General features: G+C 33.4%; 1 long non-coding RNA gene across 2 annotated transcripts; it reads left to right on the forward strand.

Annotated features, from left to right (window-relative positions):
- Positions 1-12373: 12373 nt before the first annotated feature.
- On the forward strand, positions 12374-13433 carry LOC144557021 (uncharacterized). 2 transcript variants are annotated; one of them, XR_013512533.1, is made up of 4 exons: positions 12374-12465; positions 12701-12751; positions 13022-13088; positions 13230-13433. It is a non-coding gene; the product is annotated as an uncharacterized LOC144557021 (long non-coding RNA). The 2 variants fall into 2 exon arrangements; XR_013512532.1 differs by lacking the exons at positions 12374-12465; positions 12701-12751 and having other exon boundaries at positions 12834-13088.
- The last annotated feature ends 2456 nt before the right edge of the window (positions 13434-15889 follow it).

Below are 15889 nucleotides of genomic sequence, written 5' to 3' on the forward strand. Positions count from 1 at the left end.
GAGAATGTGGTTACGGTGTGGTTTTATTTAAAAGTTACAATTGGATAATTCTCAAATCAAACCCTGTTATTTATCGAATACTGATAAATAACCTTCTTTGTCAAGAGAAGTGACGTTCGTTGTGAAGTGGGCAGTGGGCACCAAGTCTCTTTCAAATTAAATTAAGTCATAGGATCTTTAGGTAAATTACCCAGTAAATATAGTTCTATTTTGCTATTTCAAAGTTGATGGAAAAAAACAGTGAAAGGGAATCTGAGACCGAGGTTTTGCTGAGCAATTGGGCTGGATTTTGTGTATTATTACCGTTTCGCCACTGAAGCGGCAGACAGTGATTCATCAGTGAACACCGTAGTAGGGACTAGGGACGCTTTTATGCGGACTTATGTCTCTTGATTTGGTTGATAGATTTTTTTTTTTTTGGGTTGGATTAGTTGATAGATTGATATCTGAAAAAGAATTTTACCTGCCAGAAATATTTTAAATGGTAAGTGGGGGTAAAAAAAACAAAATTAATTTTGTCTGCCAATCTGAAAAGGAATTTTACCTGCAAGAAATATTTTAAATAGGACGTGGATGGGAAAAAAATTTGATTTTGTTCAAAAGACTTTCGACAAATTTTATATAAAATCAAGTCCAAAACGTCCGATTTGCATTGAAGTTTGTGCGAATAATTTAGAACTTACTAAATTCAAACAGTCTCGTAAATTTAAATCGTTCACGTAAATTTTAAGAATTTGAATCTCATGTCTCAATTATTGAATTTCTCACAAACCATTGAAGTGGATTTGAGATTGTTAGAAAGATAATTTAAGTTTAAGCACAAGCAACGATTGACTAGACTAAACCTCTCAAAGAATTCAAAGGGTTATTGTATTTTTCTGTGAGGAGAATTCTCTCATTTAAGGAGACAACTGAGACCTCTATTTATAATGGAGTATGGCTAATATAATATTAGTGTCATTTAAGTCTATATAACATCAACTCTAAAACCTATCAAATCGAGTTCAAATGGTGAATCCAAACCGTTTAAACTGATCTACTTCATTAGTTGTGCATTTACATGTAAAATTTATAAGTTTTTGAGTTTATTTTATATCAAGTCAAGCGGTCAAATATTTGAGTTTTTAAGTTAATTTTTATACATTCATTTTTTAATTTTTTTTGCCACTTGATTTGATACTAAAATAACTTGAAAATATAAAAAATTTGCATGTAAACGCATCACTCATAAAGTAAATTGGTTTGAACGGTTTGGATTCACCATTTGAACTCGATTTGATAATTTTTGGAGTTGGTGTTATATAGACTGAAATGATACTGATGTTATACTAGCCATACTCTTTATAATGGGATTCAAAGAATAGCCAACGCTTGATGCGTATCTCGAGATCCACATAATTAGGAATTAGCCTAGTTTGCTTGTCCTTAGTTTCCACTAATGTTCAAACAACGTAAAAGGTTACTTACAACAACAGATATTTCATTTCACCGTAACACCATCTCTCATTTACTCCATTAATTAGATATTTCACAAATAAACCTTTGTTAATATAAGATAATTCACAGACTAAGCAATTATGTAAAACTAGTGAAATGAACAGCACAATTATTACTTGTTGTTTTTGTTTGTAGAACAAAAGTGAATGTGTAGTATCTAGCATTTATTCTTAACATATGTCACTCTAGTGTGTTTGAATAAAGTAAATAAATCTTCACCGCTAAAAAAAAATTCAATGGTTGAGATGGAAGAAAAGAAGGATGCTGCAGCAGTTCTCTTCATTACTGTAAAAGATTCCCTTCACTTTACGGTTTGAGATTAACTCTCATCTGTTTTGGAATTCGGACTAGCACAGGGGTAATATTATTGGGCTTTGAGATTCGTGCCAGGTTAAAATAACGGTCCAAATCTAGTAACTGTAAAAGATTCTCTATTACGGTACCGGAAGGATGTGAATTCAATTTTAACACCGATTAGCCGATTTAAGTTCGACTTTGTTCAAAAACTCTTTGGACAGAAAATATATATTCAGTATTAATTACAAGACTTCAATTTCATAATTAAGCATAACTGTGGATTGGTCACTTGTATCAATAATTACAAAATAACAAGTACGTGTGTGTTTGGTTTAGGAGATAAAATATTACATGTGGGGGCAAAATGCAGGATCTAACAGGGTATAAAATATGCGATGGGTACGTGGGTTTGCAAGATCGAGACAAAGTCTCTTTGTTGGTTGGTGATTAAACTATAGTTAATGAGTTTCAAAAAACAACATAACTTTAGTCCTGTATGTTAATTCCCTTTTAAGTTTTAACAAAAACATTTTACAGATAATAAGAATAAAACGGTGCCCAACGGCGGTGTGATAAGAAAAGCGATATGAGCCGATCAGGAAAGAAAAAAGCTTCGCTTCTATCTCTTCTTGATGTGTATCGGACTGAAGTAACATTGGATCTCCCGTCTGTATATAGTAGGTATATCTTATATTTTCTCAATTTTGGCGGGGTTAAAATAAGCCAAGCTATGCTCTGGTGACAAGTGCCACTACCTCATAAAATCCATATTTTTATGTGGCTTATGACACATAGAAAAATTCTGACCGAAGTAAACTTGAGTCATAAAGGGTGGTCTGGTTCACTCAAATGCCAATTATGCACAGCAGATGAAACCATAAATCATTTGTTCCTTAAATGCCCTTTGGCACAACATATTTGGTTTTGGATGGGTAGTACTATCCATCACTTCAAGGAATGGAATACTATACAAGATATAGTTTCCTTTGCTTGTACCTAGTGGTTTGCTAACGGGTTACCCGTGACCCGTTCCGGGTAACCCGTTAGGGGTAACGGGTAGGGCGGGTAGACGGGTAGGGCGGGTACGGGTACAACCCGCAACGGGTAGACGGGTAGTTTTCCCAAAACCACTACCCTACCCGTTTATTACCCGTACCCGTTGCGGGTTGACGGGTACGGGTATCCCGGGTACGGGCGGGTTTTTTTTTTTTTTTTTTTTTCTTTTCTGTTTTTTTCTGAATTTTTATGCTTTGAGATTCGTGCCAAGTTAAAAGACATCCCAGATGGAGTTTAGATATAGGGGTCCGTTTTGAGATTCATGCCAAATTAAAATTGATGACTCAGATCTCATTCTACAAAGTCAGGTATTGCACTGGATCTGAATTTTATAGGGTGCCGCCAAAAAAATTTTGAAATTCAAATTTTGTAACGGATCAGGTACGGGTACGGGTAGACGGGTACGGGTAGGCGGGTACGGGTTGGCGGGTAGACGGGTACGGGTTGGCGGGTAGACGGGTACGGGTACAACGGGTTTTTTTCAAAATTATGTTGTCCGGTCCGTTTATTACCCGTACCCGTCTACCCGTCTACCCGTTTGTACCCGGGCAACGGGTACGGGTACCACGGGTAACGGGTACGGGCCGGGCAAAACGGGTTCAACCCCTAACGGGTTTAGCAAACCACTACTTGTACCCTAGATAAACACTCTCAATTAGCCTTCATAGTAGTCTTTAGTGCGGTTAGTTGGACAATTTGGAAATTGCGGAATGAAATGTGTTTTCAAAATAGAACATGTAAGACTTTTCGTTCTATCATTTTGATGATCATTGCTCTATCTAATTATTGGACAGGTTTGCTCAAGCGTCCAGCCAAAGAGTTAGTTCCCTGTTGGTTGCCAACTGAGGTGGAGGCGATTCCACTGAGGGTGTGGGACCCAGAAGACACTCAATTGGTGCTATTTCAACCATCTGGCGCCGGTTCCTCTTCCAACAATGTTGATCGATCCTGATTCATATATTTAGAGTACTTAGATTTATTCACCTATGTTGCAAATTATATGTGTGAGGGTGAGATGAGAACCTCCTAGCAGTAGTTTATCTTTTGCAGTTTGCTTTTACATATCCCAGTAGGGGAGACAGTTCTTTTATTTTGTTTTCTTAAGCCTGTGAGTTTGTGAACTTTGGTTTCTGGAAAGAAACGGGCTTTAAGCCTTTTATCAAAAAAAAAAAAATCTTATATTTTCAGTTTAATGTTTGTGTGTTGTTTTGTGATATTTTCTGTCTCTTTCTCTGTCTTTCTTTCTTCTTTTCTTTTTGTTTAAAGGTGACTGTTATGGACTAGTTGATTTAGTTTCCAATCTGATTTGATTCAGTGCCTCTCAGTTGATGGGTGATTGTCCTAGTTCGATTGATTCAGTTCCCGGTCTGATTTGGATTCAGTGCCTTCTCAGCTATGATATGTGTACAGAGGAAACCATCACTAGGCTTCTATCACTTCAATCAAGCAAGGATAATCAAATTTGCGTCCACATGATACATATACCCCTGTGCGCTTTTAGTTTTGTTTTGCTGTATGTTTTCACAGACATACATTGTCTAATCTTATGTAACAGTTACTTTGTAATTTTTTCTATCAATATAATTGCCTACAAATTTTTAACTAACAAAAAAAAACATCTATTAACATCAAATTTTGAACATTTATAAGAGATTTCTTAATTTTAAATCTACGATCTCTTACACTGAAATTATTAATTTATTTACTAAAGCAAAAACTGAACTTAGTGACATTTATCCACTACAACAAAACGGATATTCTGCAACCGGTATCAGCGACCGGCGCCAATACTAGTCGCAGAAAATATATTTTTTCCAAAAAAAAATATAACAAAAATCGGATGCGATCAGGATTTTCTACGACCGTATCAGTGACCGGCACCAACAACCGGTCGCAGAAAGTTTTTTTTCTGTAGTGTTAGGTGCACACGCACTTGTGTGCATAAATTTATTCGCTAAAGCAAAAACTATGTACTATACACAAGCAGATGCGGTCAGTTGTATTTTATAAAACATTTGATTAATCGAATAGTATATATAAAATATAAGCATGATAGCCCAATTAAAGAATATATTAGTTCTATGAAAATAAAGTTAAATTTCAATTGATACTACGCATATTTCATAGAATAGAGATCCACTGCTCGTGGTTCTCTATTCGTGTATAAGTTAACAATTGTAACTGTTAGATATATTTAAAATCACTTAAATTATTCAGACAATAGAAGTTATGAAAATTTAAATTGATTTTGTTTGTTTTTTATTCACTGAAATAAAATTAAAATGATGTACATTTTGTATATGCATGATGCATTTAACATAATATAAAAATTTAATAACTTCATTTTTTAAAACATAATTTTATCGATCCCGATTCCCGATACAATGACTTTATTTTTTTTTAGTTGAAGCTCATAGACGCGATTAGTGTTGTAAAAAACGTCCGTTTAAGTCGATTTTAATCAGCTGATTAGTCGTTGGCTGTGACTAAACTATTATGGAATTCTTTGACTAATCAACCGATTATTGATGATTATAGCCAATTATTTATAATTAATCTCTTGATAGTATCATGTCCGTCTAACGATCGCATACCGTTATTTACAACACTGGACGCTATACAACGACTCGGAGAGCTGTAATTCTGTAAGCCTACAGACGGGCCGCAATTGTGCTGCCGTTCGGGGGTCATTTCTGTCATTTTGCATCCGATTCGAATTTATTCGAATTCCTAAATAAAGGACCAAAGTGAAACAAAAAAGGAAACAAAAACCCGAATTGCGTGAAATGTCCGCGCTGTTATCGAGTAAATAAATGTAGATGGCCGTTTTGATTTCACAACTAACAGACAAAAGACAAATTCCTATTTGCCCTCTGACATTGAAAAAAATACCACTTTATCGATAAAAGGCGTCGTTGCCTTTTAAGCGAGTCACTGACTTACGGGTAGAGAGTGTAATTTAAGCAAGATTTCGGTGGCATTTTGCTTTTGGCGTTGAAGCAAAATTTAATGCGGGAGCTCTGTAAAAGGTTCTGTCATTTGTCTACCCTACCCCATGCGTGCTGCTCTTCTCCAGTGAAACCAAACAAAGAGAGCACGTCAGCTTTTTTGAGAGCTCGTATCCTCTGCATTAACTCAAAAAGGAATCTTTGGAGTTAATGTTTATGGACCATCAGATCAGCTATAAGATTCGTGTAGATTAAATCCGCACTGATATTAAAGACCCTACATTTGCAATCAGACGGCCCAAATACATTAACTCAAAAGATTCTCCTTTGAGTTAATGCTGACGATGCGAAGTCCTTTTTTGACCGATCGTTAACAAGAGCGACATTTTTTTATATAGAGAAAATTAGAATTTCAATGATATCTCTACCTTACAATACATGGAAATTATTACCTTTATTGCCATATTCTGTTACAAATAATCATCTTTGACATATAATTATACACTGAAAAGCAGATCTTAAATTCATTTCGGAAGTACATTTTGCTGACATGTCATCATTTGTTACTTTAATCGGATAAGACCACCGAAAGTCCTTTAGACACCATTTCTCCGAATTGTGCCTTTTCTTAGCTGCCAAGTTTTTTTATTTATTTATTTTCCCTTCTAATTCTCACAGACGATTAGAAAAAAGATTTTTTTATAAAACTGATATGATTACTTTTAAAAAAAAATAATAATAATAAGAACCGAAATAGCCATTTCGGTTCCGATTTTTTTTTATATTTTTTTGGAACTGAAATGGCAATTCGATCTTAGATATTTTTACAATTCTTCAACGTATTTTTTTTCTCAAAATCTGTGAAAACGGTTCCAAAAAAGGTAATAATTCCGCCACAATCAACAACTCGTTATAATGTTTTATTAGTTCAATGGCTCCAATGTTTTATTTTTAAAAATTAAAAGTAAAATTATTGAGAACACGATTGATTTTTTTTTCTTTCGAATTAAATTATTAGTTCAGTCTTGTACTAATTCTCACAATTTACAACACTAACGATCGATGACGTGGAAAATTAATGGGACCGAATCAATTGTATCAATTGTTTAGTCCTAGTAACATTCAATTTTTTATGACGAAGACATGCTGCAACTTACGAAAACTATTGGAACCGAATTATTGATTCGATTTCGGTGGATACTATAATAAAATCGAATTATTGTTGTGCATTTGTTTATGAGATCCCAAAAAATAATCTATATTGTTTATGATAATTTGATTTTTTAATAAAAAAATGGCAATGGGTGGGGAAATTTTTTATTCATAGAAATTATGAAAAAGTTAGAGAGAGAAACAGAAAGAGTGCATAGTTTATAATATTGGTAGAAAGATCGGTACAAATTCTATCTGTTTTTATATCTTCCATCTGTTCGCAGCAAATTGCTAGAGTTTTATTTGAAATGTAGTTTAAAAAGGTAGAATTTCTACCTATCCTAACTGTTTGACAGTTTAAATCGGTAAAATCTATACCGGTCTTTCTACTAATATTATAAATTATGCACACTTTCTGTTTCTCTCTACCTTTTTCATAATTTCTGTGAATAAAAAATTTCCAATGGGTGGGTGGGTGGGTGGATGCAAGAGTAAAAGGCGAGAATCCTTCAACAGGTGGCTATTCACTTGCATGTACCGTTTTCTAAATACAAATCATTGATACAAGTTAGTGAGTTACCAACAGGGGACCTCGGCCTCAGTTATTGGTACCAGAAATGAACATTTATGTAAAATGAAAAAAACAAAGGGAGCTAAAATTGATTTTTGAACGCGATGACAATAACAATTGACCTCCGTATCAATTAATGTTTAATATATTTTTTATTAAATTGATTTCTGAGCACGACGACAGTAACAATTATCCTGCATCAATTAAATTCATGCTGCCTAGTAGGCACAAACATGGTCATAATATTCGCGAATTATTCATGAATTAAATTCTAATAATTTTTTTTTTGGTGTTGTCGAACCGAACGTCAGAGTATTCGGTTGACCAAATTTTGACTGAATTAAATTTGAATAATTCGGGAATTTTTCCCTTTACATTTTTTTTTTTGCTCTCTTGCAGGACTGAGATCTCTTATCCGGATAACCCCAAATATTCCCGAATTATACCCGAATTATTTTCAAATAATGAACTTTTAACCTCGCTGAACCGAATCCGAATAATTCAATTTTCACTATGGGCACAAGCAGAGTTAATATTTATTAAACAATAGATGTTACAATTCAATTTTATCTTTTTTGAGAAAACTTGCACGGTACTATTTTGAGTTAACGTGTCCTTTTTTTTACAACCTAAATGATTTTGACATCACTTTGTATAGAAAAATGGGTAACGAATTAACAGAGCCGTTTTTACTTCCAGCAGTATATGTACCATTTGCAACACTGTTTTGATTTTATAGTTCGTACGCTGATAGAGCTAAAACTGCTTTGTTAAATCCTTGCAGCATTATTGCATCTCTTTTGGCTCGGACTCTCTGCTGCATTATTGCGCTTGATATTAAATGATAGACAAAGAAAGAATAGATAGCTGTGATAATTTCAAATGTGAAATTAATTTTTTGGTCGGGACGGAGTCGTCAATAAATGAAGCAATCCGGATTAATTAAAATAGTACTTCATCTTACTTCAAATTTATTTCTAGTTTGACTCTTTCGGATATGATTGGGTGTAGCGAGAACAGCGAGGATAGTGCTGTTCTGATCCATCCAAACATACTGATCAGAAACAGCGAGAATAGCGTTATTCTCGCTATTCTTGCTATTCCTACAAAAAAGTTGGAATAGCAAACGTACTATCTTAAATGTTCAATCCCTGCATTGCTATTCTAAATGTTCAATCCAAACAATATTCCGAATAGCTTTGAGTTAGCGCTATTCTTAAATAGTAGCTATTCTAGCTATTCTAACTATTTTCAACAGTAGCTATTCTCTAGTGCATCCAAACGTACCTTAAGGTGGAGTAGAGGATTTACTTCACCACTTGCTCCACAACCAAACATGACCTAGAGAAAGAAGGTTCAACTGCAACATATTTTTTATGCCTAATGATGTCTCATATCTTTTATCTCTATTCAGAGTTTAACCAGTTGACCAAAATTACATGATATCTATATTAAAATGCACTTGGAGACCAAATTTTATATATCTTTCTTGAAATGCTTTATTTTTTTAGATAGATATAAAATCACTATTTTTGAAAAAATAAACGACAAATTGTCTCTGAACACATTTTAATACAGAAATTATGTTTTTCGGTTCAAATTAACTGTTTATATTTTGAAATCGGTTTTGACATGAAACATGAAGTATTTGAACCCTTTTCTATTTATTTAAATAGACATCAAATTAATTCCGACTCACTCTTACTTGCAACCTTCCTCTTCACTGATCCGTCAATGTAGTCATAATCTGAGCAATTAATTCACTGTTGCCATCCATGGATATACCTCAGTTATTTAAAAAAAAAATGATAAATAAAAAACAATATTTTACCAAACCAACTTGATTGTTTTGATTTTTATAAAACCATAAGAACTGAAATGTCATTTCGGTCCAATTTTTTTTTTCGGAACTGAAATGTAATTTCGGTCCGAGGTGTTTTCACAAGTTTTATCATTATTTTTTATCGAAATCTATGAAAACACTTCTGACTGAAATGTCATTTCGGTCCCGAAAAAAAAAATTCAGACTGAAATAACATTTCGGTTCTTATAAATTCTGTAAAAACCAAAGCAATCGAGTTGGTTTCATAAAATATTATTTTTATTTAAGGTTTTTAAAAAAAAAATCTATACCTCATATATGACATATTTTTTTCCCTTGGCTTGGCATGCACACCACCACATGTCTACAGTCTACTTGTCAAAGTAGGACCCCATAGTTTGTTCAAGTTTGGTATGTTAGAATTACATCAATCTGTTACATTCTAATTTAATTATTTTAAATTCAATTTCATGTATTTCTTTTACGTACTGAATTTACTGCTCACATGAAAATAAAAAACCCTGCTCATCCATTTTTCATTCAATTAATGTGTTTAAACAGTGTTAATCTTAAAAGGTTGATGCCACGTGTCAATTAGAAATTGATTAAATATTATTTTTCTGTCCACAAATGGACAGGAGATTCGGTTTCGTTCTTTTATTTTTTTTTCAAAAGATATCTGATATGGAAACTGAAAGAAGAAATTAGTATACTTAATTAATTGTGGCACTGACTGCGTAATGCCAAAAAAAAAAGTATATACCATACAAAAATTATATGAGCATGCACATTACTAAAATTTTCTAATATATATATATATATATAGAGGTTGGCTAAGATCAAAGTGGTAGTTTATGAGTTTTAGTGCTACCAATTCGTTTTTTAATTTTCAAAATTCAAAATGTTGATCCGAACCGTTCAAGTTGTTCTTCATATCAAATTGTGCTTGGAGACCAAATTTTATATTTTTCTGAAGTTTTTTACTATTTATCAAGTCACTTTGAAAATCGCTGATCCAACGGTGACTTAACAAAACAGTAAAATCAGAAACCACCGTTGGATCAGCTGTTTTCAAAGTGGCTTAATAAATAGTAAACAAATTCAGAAAAATGTAAAATTTGGTCTCCAAGCACAATTTAATATGGAGAACAACTTGAATGGTTCGGATCGTCATTTTGAACTTTAAAATTTGAAAAACGAATTGGTAGCACCAAAGCTCAGGAACTACCACTTTGATCTTAGCCAACCTCTATATATATATTAAATTGATACGGAGATTGCACTATCGTAATTTTAATATGGAAAGAAAATTAGTAAGATATTAATAATGGTAATTATGACCGCTCACGCGCGGGTTTATAACTAAATTATAAAAGAGTATATTTGGGCCGGATTTAAATGGGCCGGGCTTCTTTTTTTGTTTCAAGTTTCAACATGTAAACCTTGCGAGGGTTTTTGCCTCTTCTCTCTTATCTACGATCCTTCCACAAGCCCGGATTCTCTGCATTACCGTACCGTTTGAGTTTGAATCGGGACCAAACCTGCAGTCCTGCTTAAGCCTGTAATACAGGGATTCCTTTACGATTCGTGCAAATGAATACTGAACGGATAGTATTTAATTTCAATATTGGGGTTATTCAGGTGATATTGAAAAATCCTCTCCAAATTTCCTAATATATTTATCTTCTCAATTATTTGATAGTGAAAGAAGGGAGAAGACACTCAAAATTCTGTATAAAATAACTTATCTTTAGAAATCTGAGCTGTGTTGGTTATCTTGTGTCTTGAGGACCCATCCTTATATAGTGTTACACATCTGGCACTGCGCGTGTAGCCTCATCAAAATCCGTATGGCCGCACGAATGTACTGACGCGTCCAATAATTGCTTTTCCTTCAGCCTAGATTTGCAAATACAAAAGTTGAGTACTAACGCGTCCAATAATTGCTTTTCCTTCGGCCTAGATTTTCAAATACAAAAGTTGAGTGCATCCGCACTAGGGTTGAGTGCGTTCGTACTTCTCTCGGATTTTTGTTTGGTGTTGTTATGAAGTTCTTAAAAATCACCTAAATACTATGTGCGTCCGCATTGAGCTCTGAAAAGCAGTTTTCTGATTTTGCAAACTTGAATATTGAGATCATGTTGAACGGTTTAGATCGACCTTTAAGATTTTAACAACTCGAATATTGAGCCGTTGCATAGAGGCTCTCTATGAAATTCATAGCACCGTAGCCTCACTCCTCTACCTTATAGGGCTGCAAATGAATCGAATCGAATCGAATCGAATCGAATCGAATCGAATCGAATCGAATGGAACTTACTTCTGTTTGAGTAGTCTATTAGACTCCTTCAAATTTTGAGATTAATGGATATCTCCAGTTTTATTGTACCCAGATGCGTGTCAGATATCTCAAATACCTCATTGTCATCTATTATTGACTCTTTATGTCAATGATGGCAATTGCAAGGCTTTATGATTTCTAAGTCGATCCATCTTTATCTTTCTACCAAATCTCTAAAGAAATAAGGAACTGATGAATTAAAAAAATAGTGCTTTTAAGCAAAACAAACTGATTCAAAAACTTTTCTGTTGAACCCCTGATGTTGCCTGGCCTTGGTATAGCAATTTGATGCTGTTCTGAGCACTGGTACCAGTCTGTACCAGTCTATCCTGTGCACTCGTACACAGATTAAACTGCCAGAATCAGAGACTTGATTGTATAAGAAATAAGGAATAGGTCTAAATTGCAGTTTACTGAAATTAGTTAATTAAACTTGTCAGAGGATTAATTAGTAAAGTGATTTAGCCCCTTGGGTTCGGCTGAGAAATTAATTGAAAACGAATTTGGAAGCTTACTTGGTATGGGCCTTTGGGCTTGATTAATAAATAAAATGGGCCCCGGTTGAATTGGGCTTGGATGAAATATTAATTTTTTTCCCTGCTGCTGCTGTGTTGTAGAGTTTGCTATTAAGATGTTCAGTTTCTTATAGTCCAGAGATATTTTTATTTTATTTTACTATTTATTTAGATAGCTAGAAAATAACTTGATTTGAGAATTCTGGACCATCTAAAAGTATTAATCTCACCTGAGTTGCTTCTACCGGTACGAATTGCTTCCGCTGGTATGAATTGCTGAGAAATTTACCCATTTTGTTATTTTTTCTATTAAAAATTATTTTTCACTTACGAGGTACCCATTTTACTTTACCAAAAAGAATCTGTTTATTAATCTTTCTTCCCTCTTTGTGAACCTCACGTGGGTTCCTCCCCACAAAAGAATATGAAACAGACGATTTGATTTTTCACTAATTAAAACTTAATTTATTTTGCTTTCTCCCATTTCTTTAATCCAAACAGATTGTTCGTAGTGAGAAAGACATTGTTGGCTTCAACAATTTCGCATACAAGGTGAAGTTATCGGTTGCCTTACATTTTTCCGTTGTCAATTCTTGGTCGGTAGCATGAGACATGCTTTTCTGGTACTGGTATTATTTACCAATAATATGGTTTGCCCTTTTTTTGTAGACTTTGGTTTCTGTTGATATGAACAGATAATACTGTGTTGCTGAGAGGGGATTTAGATCAGAAATTATACTGTCTCTACAGTGGTTTTCATCTTTGCAGATTTCCATTTCACACGCTAATCTATTTTTCTTTGAAAAATTTCAATACACGCAGTCATCAAGAATTATGTTGGTCGGTGCAGGAAACATGACTTGAATCAAAGAGGAAAACTCTAGGGAAGGTAAAAAATCTACATTCTAAACCAAACATTTTCTTAAATTTTAAGCTATACATGAACAAGAGACTAATAGGGCACAATTGACAATATCTAATGCACTGCATGTTTTCCACCACAAAAGTCTATGACAATTATCATTTTCAGATATGGAACAAGAAGTAGCTGGTACCAGCACAGGTACCAGATCAGTCAACACAAAGGAAAAGAAAAAGGCCTGGTACCAGCACCCGATCTCAAAGAATGATTCTCCTGCCTTTTCCAAAATCTGGTGCGTCAATTTCTACCCCTTGTCAAAATTTGTTCTTTATGATGAACAATTTAGGATTTATATTGCCCGCCAGTGCTATATTCTACTGTCCATTTTTAATGCTATATTCATCAAGTTCAAACAAATAATGCTCAAATCCATCAGTCAAAGTGTAAACCCAACTTTTGAGTTTTATAATTCATTTTCGGATCAGATCTCAATCGGATCATGTTAGCCATCAATTTTATTTCCCCTTTGAAATTTACAGATCTAGGTAGAGTAACCCAAATTCTATTTATAATTATTTTTTGTTTTCAACCGATCCCTAAACTGAAACAAATTATTTTACTTTTAATTAGTATATCTGATTTATGTTTCATTATATTCATTGCATTTATATATAGAAACAATTTAGATGATTTACCATTAAAAATATTTTTTGCATGCTATTAGGTAGTACATAGGAAATACTTTGGTTGGTATAATTTGATTTAAAGGGTTGTTTTATCATGCAATCCGTGCTAAATATTTGGATGTAGTTTTGTTTTGTCATATAAAATGTTCTTATCGGACTGTTAGAATCCAGTTGTTCAATACTGTCATGTTACTGGTAAAGTTCAAGATTTATTTTTTTAGTCTTCATTGCATCATGTAATTAAGAAAAGTTGGGTGATTTTTACTTAGGTGCATGTACTCTCCATATAGTGTGGTATTTGAATATGAACTTTTTAAATTACCGTGCCCAGCAAGTGTGATTTCTGATTATGGGAGCATTATTTTTCTTCTTTACAATTAAATTTTACCCCTCCCTTTAGGTTATTGCTTCCAGTTAGGGATGGGTATTTAAGGCCCCTTTTTTAAATTTAATTGCCTATTATTCCTATTCCCTGTTTTTGAAGAAATCATACCTATCAACCTATTATCATGTGCAAATGAGAGATCATACCTAGATACGGTATGTGCAAATGAGAGATCCAATGATGAGCTAATAAAAATATGAGAATTAGCACACTAATTAATGTTTATAGTTGGTCTGTACCAGTACATAAAAGGTACATGATAAAGATCTCATGTAGATGTTTGTAAAAAAAATGTTCCTTTGCCATTTATTTTAAATGTCGAAAGAATTTGCCATTTCCATCCTGACGAGCTTCTGTCAGTTATGACGTCTCCCAAAGATTTTGTTGTGATGTAAGTATCAGGAGTTTCCTTCTTTTTATTATATTTGAATAATTATTATTAGAAATTGTTCATTTTGATTTTATTTGTTAATATCAGCAGTTATAGTTCTATACTTCCATGGATGATATTTTTTTTCTCGTATTTCTACTAATTGAGCATATTACTTATTGTACTGCCAGATGATTATCTTTACTCAATCATGCTGCTTTAGCCAGTAAATATAAATTATTGTAAACCCTAAATTTAAATGCTCTTTTGTTTTTATTTTAGCTTTATCTGGAGAAATGACTAACTGTGCACAATTGTCAATATTTAATGCCATACATGTTTTCCATCACTAAGGTCTTAAGACAAGTATTATTTGCACAAATTGAAAACAAGTTCAAAATTTACAAAAAAATTACTAACAAATATACATTTTCATTCTGATTATTGATTGATACTTTTCATGTTTTCAAAGTACCAACACAAGTCCTAATAGGGAAGAACTACACACAATGCATGATGTACATACATGTATTGAACATACTCGAAAAAAGTTAAATTTTGGGAAAAAAAAAAGAAGGTGAAAAAATCTTGTACGCCAACATATGGTACATGCAAGTTTTTATGAAAATTTTGCAGCGTAGCCGCAATTATGGAACTAGTTTATGTAAAATGAGATAAATTAGATTGTCATGTTTAAGTATCTGCGAATTTTTGATAAAATGATTTTTGAGATATGATGTCCCCTGATGTTTCATAAAACTTTATGATTAAAATTGATTTTTGAACGTGATGACAATAACAATTGACCTCCATATCAATTAATGTTTAATAATTTGTTTATTAAATTAATTTCTTAGCGCGATGATAATAACAATTGTCCTACATTAATTAAATTCATGCTTGTCTCATAGACACTAGTCACAAGATTCGTGAATTAAACACGAATTAAACCCGAATTAAACCCGAATAATTCATTTTTTTGGTGATGCCGAACGAACGTCAAATTATTCGGTTGACCAAATTAAACCTGAATAATTCGTAAATTTTACAATTTTTTTTCAGAATTTTTTTTTGCTCTGTTGCAGCGTTGTTTGGATTGTATAGTCCATGCGCTGCATGGCACAAAAACTGCTCTGTCAAAATCTTTACCCACATTCCAGCTCAAATGGGTTAGATTAAGCCCGATTTTTTTTTTTTTTTTTTCAAGTTAGGAATCCTAATGCATATAACGGCACGAATTGCTTCTGTATTGAGCCGGATGAAGGCTTGTTTATGGAAGGACTTTAGATCGGTCTCCGGGTAGCATGAATTCAAATTCTCTAAGATATCTCAAACTTTGCGTGACTTTATGGTAAATCCCAACCGTTTAAATACGTTCTGCACGAAT

The sequence above is a fragment of the Carex rostrata genome, chromosome 7 (assembly GCF_964058835.1).
Source record: "Carex rostrata chromosome 7, lpCarRost1.2, whole genome shotgun sequence".
In the NCBI taxonomy this organism is placed as follows: domain Eukaryota; kingdom Viridiplantae; phylum Streptophyta; class Magnoliopsida; order Poales; family Cyperaceae; genus Carex; species Carex rostrata.